This window comes from Chiloscyllium plagiosum, unplaced genomic scaffold (genome assembly GCF_037043375.1).
Source record: "Chiloscyllium plagiosum isolate Xiang-an unplaced genomic scaffold, Cpla_swu_hap1 HiC_scaffold_3, whole genome shotgun sequence".
Taxonomy (NCBI): domain Eukaryota; kingdom Metazoa; phylum Chordata; class Chondrichthyes; order Orectolobiformes; family Hemiscylliidae; genus Chiloscyllium; species Chiloscyllium plagiosum.
The window spans coordinates 36,584,742-36,600,427 of record NW_028270141.1 but is presented as its reverse complement, the minus strand read 5'-3'; the positions used below and the strand labels follow the sequence as shown (position 1 = coordinate 36,600,427).

At 40.4% G+C, this 15,686-nt stretch overlaps 1 protein-coding gene across 1 annotated transcript in view; it reads right to left on the bottom strand.

Annotated features, from left to right (window-relative positions):
• The window catches only part of mlip (muscular LMNA-interacting protein), a 174,375-nt gene extending 168,043 nt beyond the window's left edge, over positions 1-6,332 (bottom strand). The window contains exon 1 of the mRNA XM_043679432.2: positions 6,280-6,332. The gene's annotated coding sequence lies outside the window, so the exon portion shown is untranslated. The remainder of the gene's footprint in view (positions 1-6,279) is intronic.
• Between the last annotated feature and the right edge of the window lie 9,354 nt (positions 6,333-15,686).

Below are 15,686 nucleotides of genomic sequence, written 5' to 3'. Positions count from 1 at the left end.
AACAGTTCAAGAAGGCACTCACTCCCAACTTCTCAAGGGCAACCAATTATGGGCAATAAATGCTGGCCAGCTAGTAATGCCCATATCCCACAAAACAATAAAGAAAAACAAACTTCCATTGACCTTCCAGGGAAGCACTTTAAAACTGACCTAATTATTAAGCGAAGGTAATGTTGAGTATTGAAGATCTGTAGAAACAAAAGAACATCTGATAACAGAGGGACAGAAACATTCAGAGCTGTAAAAGCTATTACAAGCAACAAAAAAAATCTTAAAAAGTCAAAGAAATAGGCCATAGCTGAAACACTGGTATGATATAATGACGGCAACTTTTCCTGTCCCGGCTACAATCAAAATGAAAGATGATATGAAGCAAAACTGGCAGAAGTTTTTCTATGTACAATAGCATAATTATGAAATAGCAACAGATCTGCTTAATACGCCAGAGCAATTGAGAGTATATAAACTCACGGCACTCTTGGGAAGAAACTGTTTCAAAGTGTATTCCATCTGAAATTGTTCTGAAAAACAGAAGGAACAGACTGCAGAAGTTTTGAAAGTCTTGAATACACCTTTCGAACCCCAGGTTCTTAATTAATGAACAGTACATGTTCAATATTAGAACCCAAAGTGAAAAAAAGTCCATTGATCAATATGTGACTTCATTCACTCAGGCCACAGAACCCTTTGAATTTGTACAACTAAAATATGATTTCATTAAAGATACGATCATATTAGGTTTAAGAGATCCTATATGATAGCCCATTTACTAAGAAACTTACTGTCAGGAAAGTAACTGGTAATTGTAGAAGTGTAGAGGTTATAAATGAGTTGGTAGAGTCTATTCAATGCAGAAGACAATACGCCTTGCATTATGTTGATAGGTACTCGAGCTCTAAAGGGTACGACAACTGTGGACAAAGAGCAGGATGTAAATTCTGCAGGGAATATCATGCAAAAGAATAGGGAGCATGTCCAGCATTAATACAGCAATGTTTTCACTGCAAAAATCTGAATCACTTTGCACACAAGTGACTGGCCTGAAGGAAGCACAACAAGTAGGTATGGGTGGACAGTAGAGGGATATCAGCTGAAGATTCTTACAAATCACTCTACGTCATATAACAGGTTATTTTGATCAGATCAACAGGTACTACATGACTTGTGATTTTTGGAATGATGTTTGCAAAACGAGATCATCAGATCAACAGAAACCGTCAGATGGACACTGATGTGTCATACAACATTATGAATTGTATTGACCTTTTTTAGATTAGATTAGACCTGTGCTAATTAACTTAACATCACAGTTCAAAAATGAAGCCCTTGAAAGTGAGTGTGAGGCTACATGATGGCATCATCCACATGTCAAAAAGACAAGTTTCTCTTCAAGCCCACTGCAAGAACACATATAAAGATCTGGTATCCAGATTACCAATATCAAGCAAAAACCATTCATCGCAGTTAGGGGAAGTCTAATGCTTGTGGCACTAACTGTCAATACGCTAAAAAGGGTTTGTAATGTGTTGCAACACACCACAAACTTGCAAATTAGTTGCAAACAAACCATTTGGCGCCTCAAGCCGGCTCCACCATTTAACTATACCATGGCTAATGTGTTTGTTTCAAATTCTACATTTCTGTCTACCCCTGAGATTTCCCAAAAGAGTGAGAGCTGTAGCAATATTGTGGCAACCAACATATTTAAAAGCAGTGGAATGATTTGTGGGATTCATCAAATACTTAGTCAAGATTCTTAACCAATTTGTAATTGGACTGAAAATCATACTAACTCATGGGCAAGTATTGGACCACGGAACAAGAAATAGAGCTCATTAAAGTCTAGCCACAAGTGACAGCATTACTTTGGCTGAAACACTATGATACAAATGATAGAGCCACCATGTGGTGTGATGCCAATGCACAGGACTCGGAGCAAGCCTAATGCAGCAAAGAGAACTGATTGCATTTGCAACTAGGGCATTGACACAAATGGAACAAAACTACACTGAGATCAAGAAAGACTACCTGGCCAACATCTTTGAATGTGAACAGTTTTATCAATACCTACTTGGAAAAGATGAAGCGTTTGTCAAGTCTGACCACAAGACACTTCAACTGAATTAACTCAAGCCACTAGCTGCTCCAAAGCATCTTCAAGAAATACAATCTGAACAAAACATAGAAGCAAGGGAAGCAATTGTACACTGCAGACATGCTTTTGAAAGTAGTACTCCCAATGAAGGAAACAGAGAATGCTAGTGTGAAATCTTCCAATGCAAGGAACCCCTCCAAATGCTCTGGAAATCATCAACCAAGCATAAACATTGAAGTTAACAGCCAAGTTGCACTGCAAGTGTTGCAAAAATTATTGATAGTAAGATGGCACAATAGCATCAAGGACACACCAGTTGCTATAAGAGCACATTTGGAAGTTAAAGTTGAATTGACAACCCAAGATAGAAAAGTGTACAGAGGAAACAAATAAAATAATTATCCTGAAGGAGTTCTAAGGAGAATTGTGAAAGTACATCCAAGTAAGCCGAATAATTGAGTCAAGTCAAAAGTAGTATTCTCAACTGGCTAATATTAGCGATAACATCAAAAAGCACATCAGTCAATGCGCTGCTTACAATGAGCACCAAGCTAAGTAAGCCAGAGAGCTGCTAATGCCACATGATGTCCCAGACAGATCATGGATGAAGAGACCTATCCACACTTGCAGGATATGATTACCTTGTCACAGCAGAGTACTATTCTGACTACTGGAAGGTGGACCAGCTGACTTCAATAATTACTGCTGAGGAGGTTGCACACATATAAGTTCGACAGCTGTTACAGTATTCCCAACATTGGTTTCGATTCACGGCTGAAGAATCAGCCACTTCAAAAAGGATTGGGATATTCAACACCATCTCAACATTATCCCCAATCAAACGAAGTTGGGGGGACGGAGACGGTAGAATGAGACGGCAATGAACGTCACCAAAAAAAAATCAAAGAAACTGAGCAATTCAGTAACTTGTATACTAGGGAATATTCAAGAGGAGAAAAAAAACTTACTGAAGGCATGGAGGGTAGCCCAGTACAACAACTAATTTCACACCACATTCAAGCGACTCTTTCAATAGCAAAAAAGCTAAAGCCAGAAGTACTTGCAGGCATATGTGACAAAATCAAAAGGTAACAGCAGTAAGCCAAATTTTATTTGACAAGACTGCCAAACTACTGAACATTAGAGAGTTAGTCATAAGACCATAAGACATAGGAGTACAAATTTTCAAAGGTCTCAAAACATGGCAACTGGGGACCTCTGCAGAGCAAATATTACCTCGATCACACATGGTATAAAGTGACAAATCGGATCACCACCACAACTGGAGTAGCTGTTCCTCAACTGCAAGACGTGAAAGCAATACATACCCAGTCCACAACTGAATCATCAGACACTGCGTGCACAACACCTTGACGAAAGATATTGTCAGTGACAAATAGAACTGTAATAACAAATGAAGGGAATGGACACTCCCAGGGAAGGAACATCATTCTGATGAACAGACACCAACAGCACCAATAAGAAATCAGCTTGATTCATAGACTGTGTTAAAACTATTTACAGAAACGGAGGAGAATAACAAACTGCAATTATATAAGAATAATCGTGTGTATATTGGGAATTTGGGTCTATCCCATTATCTCTTGGTTTTCACAGTCATGTCATCATTACCAACTCATCCAAGCAAGCTTCCCAAACTAAACTAATCCCATTTGCCTGCATTTAGCCTATATTCCTTTAAACCTTTTTTATTCATGTACCTATTCAAAAGTCTTTTATATGTTGTAATTATACCTGCATCCACCACTTCCTCTGGCAATTCATTCCAAATACAAACCAACCTCTGCGTGAAAACATTGCCCCTCAGATCCCTTTTAAATCTTTCTCCTCTCACCTTAAAAATATGACCTCTAGTTTTGGACTCCCCCATAAAGGATCTTTGCTACTCACCTTACCTATGCCCCTCATGATGTTATAAACCTTTATAAGATTGCTCCTCAACCTCCGACACTCTAGTGAAGAAGTTCCCAGCCATTCAGCCTTTCCTTATAGCTCAAACCCTCCAATCCCAGTAACATTCTTATAATCCTTTCTGCAGTTTCTCCAATTTGATAATATTCTTCCTGTAACAGGGTGACCAGAACTGCATATAATACTCCAAAGTGGCCTCACCAAAGTCCTGTACAACCTCAACATGACTCCTCTACTCAATGACAAACAAAAACAGAAATTACTGGAAAAGCTCAGCAGGTGTGGCAGCACCTGTGAAGAGAAATCTGAGTTAACGATTCGGGTCCAGTGACTCTTCCTCAGAACAGATGCAGCCTTCTGTCCACAGAGGCTGCCAAACTTGCTGAGCTTTTCCAACAATTTCTATTTTTGTTTCTGATTTCTAGAATCTGCAGCTATTTCAGTTTATATCCTCGACTGAATGCTCTGACTGATGAAGCCAGGCATGCCAAATGCTTATTTTTAAAAACCACCCTGTCTACCTGTGTTGCAACTTTCAAAGAACTATGAACCTGATCTCCTTGGTCTCTCTGTTCAACAATACTCCCCAGGGCCCTATCATTAACTGTGTAAGCCCTACCCTTGTTCATCCTACCAAAATGTAACATGTCACATTTATCTAAATTAAATTCCATCTGCCACTCCAAGGCTCATTGTCCCGATTGATCAAGATCCTTTTGCAATCCTAGATAATTTCTTCACTGTTTCGTGCATCACTGCATGTGAACTGGACCTTGAATTATTTTGGGAATTCTCATCATGTGGGTCTTCCTCAAGTACAGCGAAGACTTAAATCCTGAAGCAAACTGACAATAAGGCCGCCCTGTAAAATCAAGCTTTGACGATGCATGTGCCACCCACTACCACCCTGAAGAGGTGATTAAATGATTGAACAACAAAGGTAACATACTGTAAATACTGGAAATCTGATATAAAAACAGTTCTAAAGAAATATATCATGAATCTAAAACATTAACTTTGCTTCTCTCCACAAAGATGCTGTCTGACCTGCTGAGTTTTCTAGCTCAAAACTCACTATCATCTGTTTTTAATTCGAGTCAGCTACAACTGGAAGCTACACTACTGATTGTAATTCAACCTAAGACTATTATAACATCCATTTCTTTTAACAGTCAGTTGCTAAAGGCCAAGCTGCCAGCTTCAGAAATAGTAAAACACCCAACAGAATAAATTTCTGATATAAGTGATACACTGATATAGCAATAGAAGGAAGCACTCATTCCATTTCTATTCTTAGATTAACCAAAACTCTAAAAGGGTGTCAGTCAATCTTATGTAAGGAATTAGATTGTTTTTAATAATAGAATGCCAACACTCATCAAGGTACTTAATAGAGATCATCTGAAATGCCATTTAACTTCAGACATTGGTGAACATTTGAGTGTGCTTGACATTTTCAATGAAATGAAGTTAAATTCAGGAAGGGAGGAGAATATGCCATTAGCTATACACAATTCCAATACATTTCCTACAGGTGTCAGGATCCTTAATACACATACTCGTCAGTCCCGAAGGCATCATCTTAAATGGCCAGCCAGTGAGAAAAGCTATTATGCCTTTCCAGCCAGGTCAAGGCAGAGGAACAAGAATTCGAAGCCAGAGAAGGCCCAAACAAGTAAGTATCCTTGCTTTCCTGAGAGGCCAGCAGGAGCAGGAGTGCCTCCAAGCCGTGCAATTCTCTGTCCCTTTCTGCTGACTTTCTTGAAGCGTGGAGATGTCAGATGATAGGAATGAAATGGGGGCAGAGTGTTAAAATTTTCTGCCCCTAATTTGGAGAGCTGTCAAATACTGCCCAAATCTAGTCTGCAGCTAAAATCAGGCCTGGGATTGGAAAAGGATATATCAAGCTGCTGCCCCTCAAAACAGTTGTTCGCACCTACAAATGGTTGGATTCCAGTTTTTTTTGAATTTCTCTATGGGGAGAGAAGCATTTCTGGTCTGGATACTTTCTGGACTTTATCGAATTACGCTGATCAACTTCCCAGCTTGAGAAGATAAGAAGTTTTCACAGAGAAGCTGTTGGAATGGAAAGATTGAGAGACTAATTAGCAGCTAAGTAACAGGGAGAGGATTTCAAGAGGTAAGTGAGGGGAAGGGAGGTGGAGGTGCAGGGGGAAACCAGGACTTGACTTGTGAGGTGTGGAGAAACTCTCCTGCTCTTCCTGGCAGATAAAGGAAAGTTTCACACTTACCTTGAAAGGGCCTTTTCTATCTGTCGACCTGCTTCAACCTGGCAAGAAAGCCTCGGCATCTCTTCTCAGAACTCAATGAGCATGCATTTGGGAGAGTACTGACATAATGGATCCCTGATTTGCACCTCTTGCCTCATTGCTTCATCCACCTGCAAGTTAAAATCAGAAATCGTAGGGAAGAGTTGGGATCCAAAAGGGTAGGTTTGATGATAAAGTACCATCACCCAGTTTCTGCTAGATGGGTTGGGCTACAGTGACTACATTTTTTAACATATAAATTATGGATTTTTATAAGCCCTTTGTGTTTAGAAGCCCAAATTATGGCAGTTGTATTCAAAAAGCAATATTACTAGGACTAAATAACATCTCATGTAATCTGAATTTGACCCATGCACTTGCTTACCACTGGAATGAAACCAGATCCTGAGTTGTGTTGTTATTCCATGATGAAGACACAGTCCATATTCTTGGTCCAGCTGGTGCTGTCAGTCTTTCTGCCTGCCAGCACTGGCTCTATATATGCTGCAGGGGAGGGAGAGAGGGCTAACAGGGAGAGGGTAAATTTGTAGCCAGGTACTGGTAACTTGGACCACATGTACAAAGCCTATACAGCCTTTATCATAGATTTCCAGTGTTCTAGTTACATGAATTTTCACTGTTCATTATTGAGCTAAAATCCTTTTTTTCCCTAGCAATTAATTTAGAACAAGACAGATCTAGGTAGTCTTCAAGCTCAGGACAATTTCTCTTGTTGGCCATCTGGATCGATTGACTATTAAAAAAAAAAGACAAAGATCCAGTGTAAAACTGCACCTAAACTTTGTATCTTCATCTAATAAATCACAAAGGCTTCATTAATTGCAGAGATTTAGAACTATAAATGGCAGAATTATTTTTGCTTAAACTTTTAATGAGTCAATTCTACTTTGATAAAAGAACCCTAAGAAAAATAGTTGGAACTTTACTTAAATCAAATGGAAGGAAGGTTAATGGTTATAATGCTTTTTTCATGCTAAAGAAAAGCAACAAGTCTTTGTTTTGACAGGAGATTCCTTGCTAAGTCACTGCTAAAAATTCAAGGACCTAATTTCTTGAAGAAAGATTACATTTTGAGATATTTCTCCTCTGTGTTTTTCTTTTAAGTCCTGGGATAATCAACTTTCCAATATTACTGATTCTCAACTATTTCTGAGATTAGATTAACTTGATCTGAAAATCAGAAAACAGCACATGACTAAGCTGAAATTTGGTGATTTGGAAACGTGCAGTATGTTGTAAGGAGAAAGATGATTTTACACCAATAGTTCCCAGAATTCTATACTACTAGAATTTTCCTTACGTCACTTCTGGCTCTGTTCTAATCTATTTGAGAGGGTGTGATTATTGTACACCAGTCAATTCTTATGGTACCATATGATCACCAGGATGGTACATGAAGAATTACATGAATCTTCTTCTGTTTTAGCAATTCCTATTTTTCTTTGAAGGTCCACTTTAGGCAGGATGTGCTTTTTCAAAGAGTATAGACATCATTGGATAAAGCATTAATTGGCCAAATTTCCTCTGAGAAAGTGGTGATTGGCTGGTTTCCTGAACCACTGCTATAAATATGGCCTGGTGAATCCAAAGTGCTAACAGGAAGGACGTTCCAAGATTTTGACCTAACAACAATAAACAAACTGCAATACTGGGCCAGATTTTCTGAGAAGTGGCAATCTTGTGCAATTTGACATCCTGGTCCTTCATTTTTATGACAGATGGGAGTTCTGCATTTCAGAAAGGAGATTTTGATTAGGGGTCCTTTAGAAATGTGGAGGTGTACTTCCATTCGGACTTCTTTCGTAGTGCAGACTGTTGGTGGGGAGAAGGAAAACAGAAAGAACTTGAAAGAGGTCAGTTTCGCAACATAAAGTCACCCTTCATATACACACAAAAAGCCATAGACACTGATCCAGTTCCCTCAGATCCAACTCTCAGAGTCAGCAGAACCTCTGACACTCCTGTTTATATCTATCAGCCAGGGCTTTCTGACTGGGGCTGTTAACCTGGTCCAATCAGGTAACTCATTCTATTTCTTCATCTCTATCCTCAAAAGGCAACTCACAGTTTTAAAACAGTCTTCCTGCCAAAGGGAAAATCATCATATCTTTCTGCACTATAATGCATGTCAGATCTTTGCCCACTCACTCAACGCCTCCATATCCATGTGCAACTTCCTTTGCAACAAACATTCCTACCTATCTTGGTGTCATCTGTGATCCAAGTCATTGATCTAAGTTGGAAAAAGTTGAGGCTCCAGCACAGATCATTTGTCACATCCTACCAATCAGATAAAAATCATTTCTGCATACTGTTACCTGCCAGCCAATTTGCTAACCTGCTCATATGTCACCCCCGTTGTGACGATGCTGCTCCTTCAACAAGGTCATTTGCTTCTTTTTTCGCGAGTTTGTAAAAGACACAGACGCTAAAAAGAATGTGTTTGGAAATGTTTTAGGGCCAATTTGGTTATAGCTAACAGACACTGCCTCATATAAAAGGCTTTCAAGATTAAAAAAAACACTTGTACAATGAAAGAGTCAGTTCTTCCAGCTCAGCTTTTTCATGGTTTTGTTTTGTTTTAGCACAGTAGTATGGAAAAAGCTGCTGGACCCAAAGAAGCAGGTTCACGCTGGTACTCTGTCTCTGAATTCTCTCCTCTAAGACCCTGTGTTTGATTTTACCTTTTGTGCCAAGGGTGTTTATGGGGATTGTTGCAAGTATTTGGAACAGCATCACTTAGTTGGGATGATCTGTTGGGTTTTCGGGTAGTTTAAGTTAGTCCGTATTCTGTTCTCATTTGTTTGTGTTACATTCGTTAATCTTGTAAATAAATTCTGTTTTTTTAAAACTAAGTGGATTAGCCAGCTGCATTACTCCTGGAATAACCGCACTACACTTGCTTAAAACAACTAGCAAAGTTAGAGTCTGGGCTACTTATTTGAAATGTGTTGAGGGGGTCTGGCCTGGTCTATAACATCATATACTGAAGCTTTTATTTTTCACATTAATCTTTGATATGGCACCTTTTCAGATGCCTTCCAGAAAACCAAATATAATATCCTTACTGGCTCCCTTCATTCACAATGTACAGTACTTCTTGAAATGACTTGAATAAATTAGTTAAATGTGATTTCCCTTTAATGAAATCAAGCTGACTCTTACAAAACATCTTGAGATTTTCTAAGTGTCCATTCAAAAATGCTTTAGTGATCAATTCTAACACCTTCCCTTAAGATCGAGTAGGCTGAACCTATATTTCTGAAAGTTTATAAAAGGAGAGCAGTGATCTCAGAAATTTACAAAAATCTTAACAGAGACAGAATATATGTATATGCAGGAAGAATGCTTCCCTGGCTGTGGGGTCTAGAATCATGGGACATAGTCTCAATAAGTGTTACTTAGAACTGAGATAGGAAGGAGGGTGGTTGATCTTTGGAATTCTCTGGAAAAAGTCTGTGGGAACGAAGTCATTAAGTAATTTGGGTAAGTGCGAGGTAAGTGCACTTTGAGAGATCAAATGTTAAGAAAAAACATAGTTAACGGCAGGACCCTGAACAGCATTAATATGCAGAGGGATCTTGGGGTTCAAATACATAGCTCCCTGAAAATGGCAAGTAAGTAGGGTGGTAAAGGCAGTATATGGCATGCATGCCTTTATTGGTCAGAGAATTGAGTACAAGAGTCAGGATGCCATGTTGCAGCTTTATAAGACCTTGGTTAGGCCGTATTTAGAGCACTGCATTCAATTCTGGTAGCCACATTACAGGAAGGATGTGGAGGCTTTGGAGAGGGTGCAGAAGAGGTTTATCAGGATGATCCCAGTATGAGCTATAAGGAGGCGAGGAAAACTCAGGTTGTTTTCTCTGGAGCGGGGGAGACAAAAGGGAGTTCATCAACTTCACCAATACCTTTCACCCAGACCTCAAATTCACCTGGACCATCTCGGACATCTCCTTCCCATCCCTGGACCTCTCCATCTCTATCTCCGGCAACCAACTAAACACGGACATCTACTACAAGCCCACCGACTCCCACAGCTACCTAGACTATACCTCCTCCCACCTACCTCCTATAAAAACGCCATCCCTTATTCTCAATTCCTCCGTCGCATCTGGTCCCAGGATGACCAATTCCATCTTAGAAACTCCCAGATGGCCACCTTCTTCCAAGATAGCAATTTCCCTTCCCAAGTGGTCGATGTTGTCCTCCAGCGCATCCTCACCACCTCCTGCACCACTGCCTTTGAACCCCACCCCTCCCAATGCAACAAGGACAGATCACCCCGTTCCTCACCCTCCACCCCACCAAACTCCGCATATATTGCATCATCCTCTGTCACTTTCGCCTCCTACAAATGGATCCCGCCACCATAAATCTTTTTCCCTCCCCACCCCTATCAGCGTTCTGGAGAATCCATTCCCTTTGCGACACCCTTGTCAGGTCCAAGCCCCCCCACCAGCTCACACCCCACTGCCAGCGCCTTCCCCTGCAACTGTAGGAAGTGTAAAATCTGCACCAACACCACACCCCTCACCTCCGTCCAAGGCCCCAAAGGATCCTTCCACATCTGACAGATGTGGAATAATTTTACAATGTGCAACAGCTGGAATCATTTGCCACATGGATGCTATCCCAGAGCAAACTAAAGTGAAGGAGGAACACAATCAGAGGATCAGGGATTTATTCAAGTGATGGGCTACAGAACATAGGCCTGTCATGAAATGAGAAAGGTCAATTCTCCAGAATAGCAATTACTTTCACAAGACACAATATCCAAGAATAAGGCATCATGGTGCATTCAAGGAAGTCAAGGGCCATCAGTGAATTTCTACCACTGTAGTGTATAAACAATGAAATGTGCTCTATTCAAGTGCAAAATCAGTCTTTTACGTGCCAATTTTTCTGACTGAGACTAAACAGAGATATGTGCCGTAGGGAAAGAAGCATGAGCAGTTCCACGGAGATTTAAAAGTTCACAGACTGTTTCATGGGACTGAAATTGTACATTGAGAAAGACCACATTATTGGGGCTGAAAGAAAATCTCAAAAATGACTCTACTCACACAAAGATTCGATCTTAAACTGATGAGATATGACAATGGCATTGTCTCTGCTCCAGGCAAGACACAAGTAATAGCATTCATACTCTCAAGGGCAGCAGTGGATCAAGCAGTTCCGAGTAACCCATTGAATATTGGAATTTTTAACAATGAAGAAGTTAAAAAACAGATATATTAGTTTTAGAACAGAACCATCAGCCAGACAAAACCTCTGCAAGTCTACAAGATGGTAAAACAAGAGAAAAGCCAAAGGAAAAAACAGCAAAGATAGAACAATTAAAGACACAGGGTGAAACCCAGTTAATCCTTAAAGCCTGGGAAGTGTCTGCTTAGGTGACAGGAAGTCAGAGGCCATTGTGATCGTAGAAATAGATCATCCAAGATGGTATAGTGTCAAACCATCTAAAGGAGCATTCAGGAGGAACAGAAAAATATTGACCTGACGTCAAGAAGTGAAATTGAGCATGATTATCACAAAATATTGAACGGCCATACCTATACTACATCAGACAATATACAAAGGTTATAATTAAATGAAATGTGGTGCAACACTATCGCTGCAGCTATGAACTGGAGTGAACAAGAACAGCGTTTCAGAGTGTTGTAACCGAGAAGATCTGGTGGTGATGGAGCGCTGATGGGATAACAGCAATAATGGTAATTATGTTTAGTGGTTACAATGATGATGCAACTAAGTCAACTACTGGAATACTGTAAAAAAAAAACTACAGAACAACTCAGGGGAGGGCGGCTGTAGTACAACGGGATTGATAAAAGTCACATAAAGAGAGAGGTCGAAGATATGATACTGAAGAGATGTATTTGAAAACTAACTACATACTGATGTCAGCAAAAGATTTGTTGCAGTACATAAGGAATTGAAAAGTTTTAATTATTTACAGGAACAAGCAGCCTCAGGATAATATATTTGTAGATACCCACAGCTCAGTGTTGCTCCAGACCAATTTTTCAAGGTGAAGATAGCAGTATTGGTTTAACACACAAGATATAGCGAATACAATCATGCCAAGGCATGGTCAATGCCTGTTTTGTTAAAATGCCTACATTTTCTCTTAGCAGACAATTTGTTTCTAGTGTCAACAGTTTCTAAAACGGCAACTGTCTAGGTTATTTAGTAGTCCCAGGTGGCTAATTCAGGTTCACAGCCCTCATTGAGAACGTTACCTTTGCTCAATTGGCCAATGTTAATGTGTGAGACTCCACTGTGAAGAACGTAGACAATGCAAGCATCAAAGGCCACAATGGAGCAAGTACTGTCCTCATCCAAAATCCATACATATATGTGCAGAGTTCAGCAAGAAGCGAAATTTACTGTTAAAAACTCAAATGCAGTTTCTCCTTCCAATGGCACTGTAGCCAATTGCCATCATTTTTCTCCCACTCCCCCCCCACTACACAGAAATCAGTTTAACCAGCATAGACCAAAGGTTGAACATCTGGGCTTTTCTTTTTCTTAATTTATTCATACGTAGGATGTGGACATTGCTGGTTGGCCAGCATTTATTGCAAGCTGCCTCCTGAACCGTGACAGTCCACATTCTATAGGTTAATGCAGCACGTCCTTGGATAAGGAATTCCAGGATTTTGATCCAGCAACAGTGAAGGAATGGCAATCTGTTTCCAAGTAAGGACAGTGAATAGCTTAAAGGGGAATTGCAGTTACGGTGTTCCCATGTATTTACTGCCCTTATCTTTCTAGATGGAAGTGGTTGCAAGTTTGTCAGGTGCTATCTAACAGTGAATTTCTGCAGTGCATCTTATAGATAGTACACATTGCTGCTACTGAGCATCAGTGGCATCAAATCCAGTCCCTCCTCTAATAAAGTGGGTTGCTTTGTCCTGGATGGTGTCAAGCTTGAGTGTTGTTGGAACTGCAACTTTCTAGGCAGGTACTTCATCAAACTCCTGATGTGTGCCTTGTAGACAATGCAGGCTTTGCGGAGTCAGGTGGTGAGTTACTCGCTCCAGTATTCCTGGCCTCTGACTTGCTCTTGGAGCCCCTGTGTTTATGTGGCAAGTCCAGTTGAGTTTCTGATCAATGATAACCCAAGGATGTTGACAGTGGGGCATTCAGTGATGGTATCACTACTGAATGGAAAGGGATGGTGATTAGACTGTGTCTTATTGGAGAAGGTCATGGTCTGGCATTTGTACGGTGCGAATGTTACTTGCCACTTGTCAGCCCACTCCTTGATATTATTTAGATCATGTTGCATTTGAATATAAACTGCTTTGGTATCTGAGGAGTTGCAAATGGTGCTAAACATTGTGCAATCATCACCGAATATCCTCACTTCTGACCTTATGATGGAGGGAAGATCATTGATAAAGCAACTGAAGATGTTTGGGCCTGAGACACTGCCCTGAGGAATTCCTGCAAAAATGTCCTAAAGCTGAGATGACTGACCTTCAACAACCACAACTAAGTAACATGCCAGGTATGACCAACTAGCAACGAGTCTGCCCCAATACTTATTAATTCCAGTTTTGTTGGGGCTCCTTGACACCACATTGATCAAATATGGCCTGGATACCAAGATCTAAGACTCTACCTCACCTCTGGAAATTAGCTCTTTTACCCATGTTTGAACCAAGGTCAAAATTAGGTCACAAGTTGAGTGGCCCTGGCAGAGCCCAAACTGGGCGTCACTGAGCAGGTTATTGCTGAGTAGTGCTGCTTGGTAGCATTGTTAATGACATCTTCCATCACTTTACTGATGATCGAGGATAGATTGATTGGGTGATGATTGCTGGATTGGATTTGTCCTGTTTTTTGTGTATAGGACATACATGGGCAATTTCCTACATTGTCAGATAGATGCCAGTGTTGCAACTTGACCAGAACAGCTTAGGGGAACGGCAAATTCTGGAGCACAAGTCTTCAGTACTATTGCTAAAAATGTTATCAGGGCCCACGGCTTTGCAGTATCCAGCACTTCCAATTGTTTCTCGATATATTGCAGAGAGAATCGAATTGTTTGAAAACTGTTATCTGTAATGCTGGTGACTGCTTGCAGAGGCTGAGACAGATCATTCACTTGGCACTTCTGGCTGAAGAATGCTGTGAATGCTCCAACCTTACCTTTTGCACTAGTGTTGGGTTCTTCCACAGTTGAGGACGGAGATATTTGTGGAGCCTCTTTCTCCAATGAGTTGTTTAATTGTCCACTACCATTCATGATTGGTTGTGGCAAGACTGCAGAGCTTAGATCCGATCTGTTGGTTTTGGGATTGTTTAGCTCTGTCTATCATTTGCTGTTTATGTCGTTGGTGTGCAAGTATTCCTACTCGATAGCTTCATCAGGTCGCCATCTCATTTTTGGGTATGCCTGTTGCTGCTCCTGGCATGCGCTTCTGCATTCTCCATTGAACCAGTGTTGATCCCCTGGCTTACTGATAATTGTTGTCTGGGGGATAGACTGGGCCATGAGGTTGCAGATTATGCTGGCGTACAATTCTGCTGCTGTTGATGGCCCAAATTGCCTCATGAATGCCCAGTATTTAGTCGCTAGATCTGTTTGAAGTGTATCCCATCTAGCACAGTGTTAGCACCACACAACACAATGGAAATTATTCTCAACATGAAGGCAGGACTTAGTCTCCACAAGGACTGTGCTGTGGTCACTTTTATCAATCCTGTCATGGACAGATGCATCTGCAGCCAGGAGATTGGTAAGCAAGAGGCTAAGTATGTATTACCCTTTTTTGTTCCCTCATCACCTGCCACAAACCCAGTCTAGCAGCTATGTCCTTTGTACTCAGTTTGGCTGAGTTCCACATTAGGGTTGTATGATTGCCAACAGGAAAGACCTTGCTTTTGTTCTCAGTTACTTCACATCATGAAAAGCAATTCTAAGAATCATGAAAAAAGAATCTGGTGAGCTTTTTAAATCTGCCAACATCTGTTTTTGGATGCATTGTGTTTTATGAACTGGATTTAAACCAGAGGAACAGGTTGCTCCCCGTTGGTATCCAGACATGACCATTTTCAACTTTTCCCTATCCCACACGCAAATCCCTGATGATTTAGGAATGAATTAAATTCTTATCTAGGTGTTGCAATCTAGTCAGTTCTCATTTCACACAAAATCAAACAAAATCCAAAGAAATTTCCAAACTGAATTTCACTTGTAGCATCTTTAGATGTTAACCCCATTCTTTCATTCTTGTAATGATTTTGCAAATTATACATCTTTACCACATTATTGATATTAATGAAAAATGCAAACTAAGACTAAGTCATTTTAAAAATCAGTTTATAAAATGACAGCGTTTTGTTTTTGA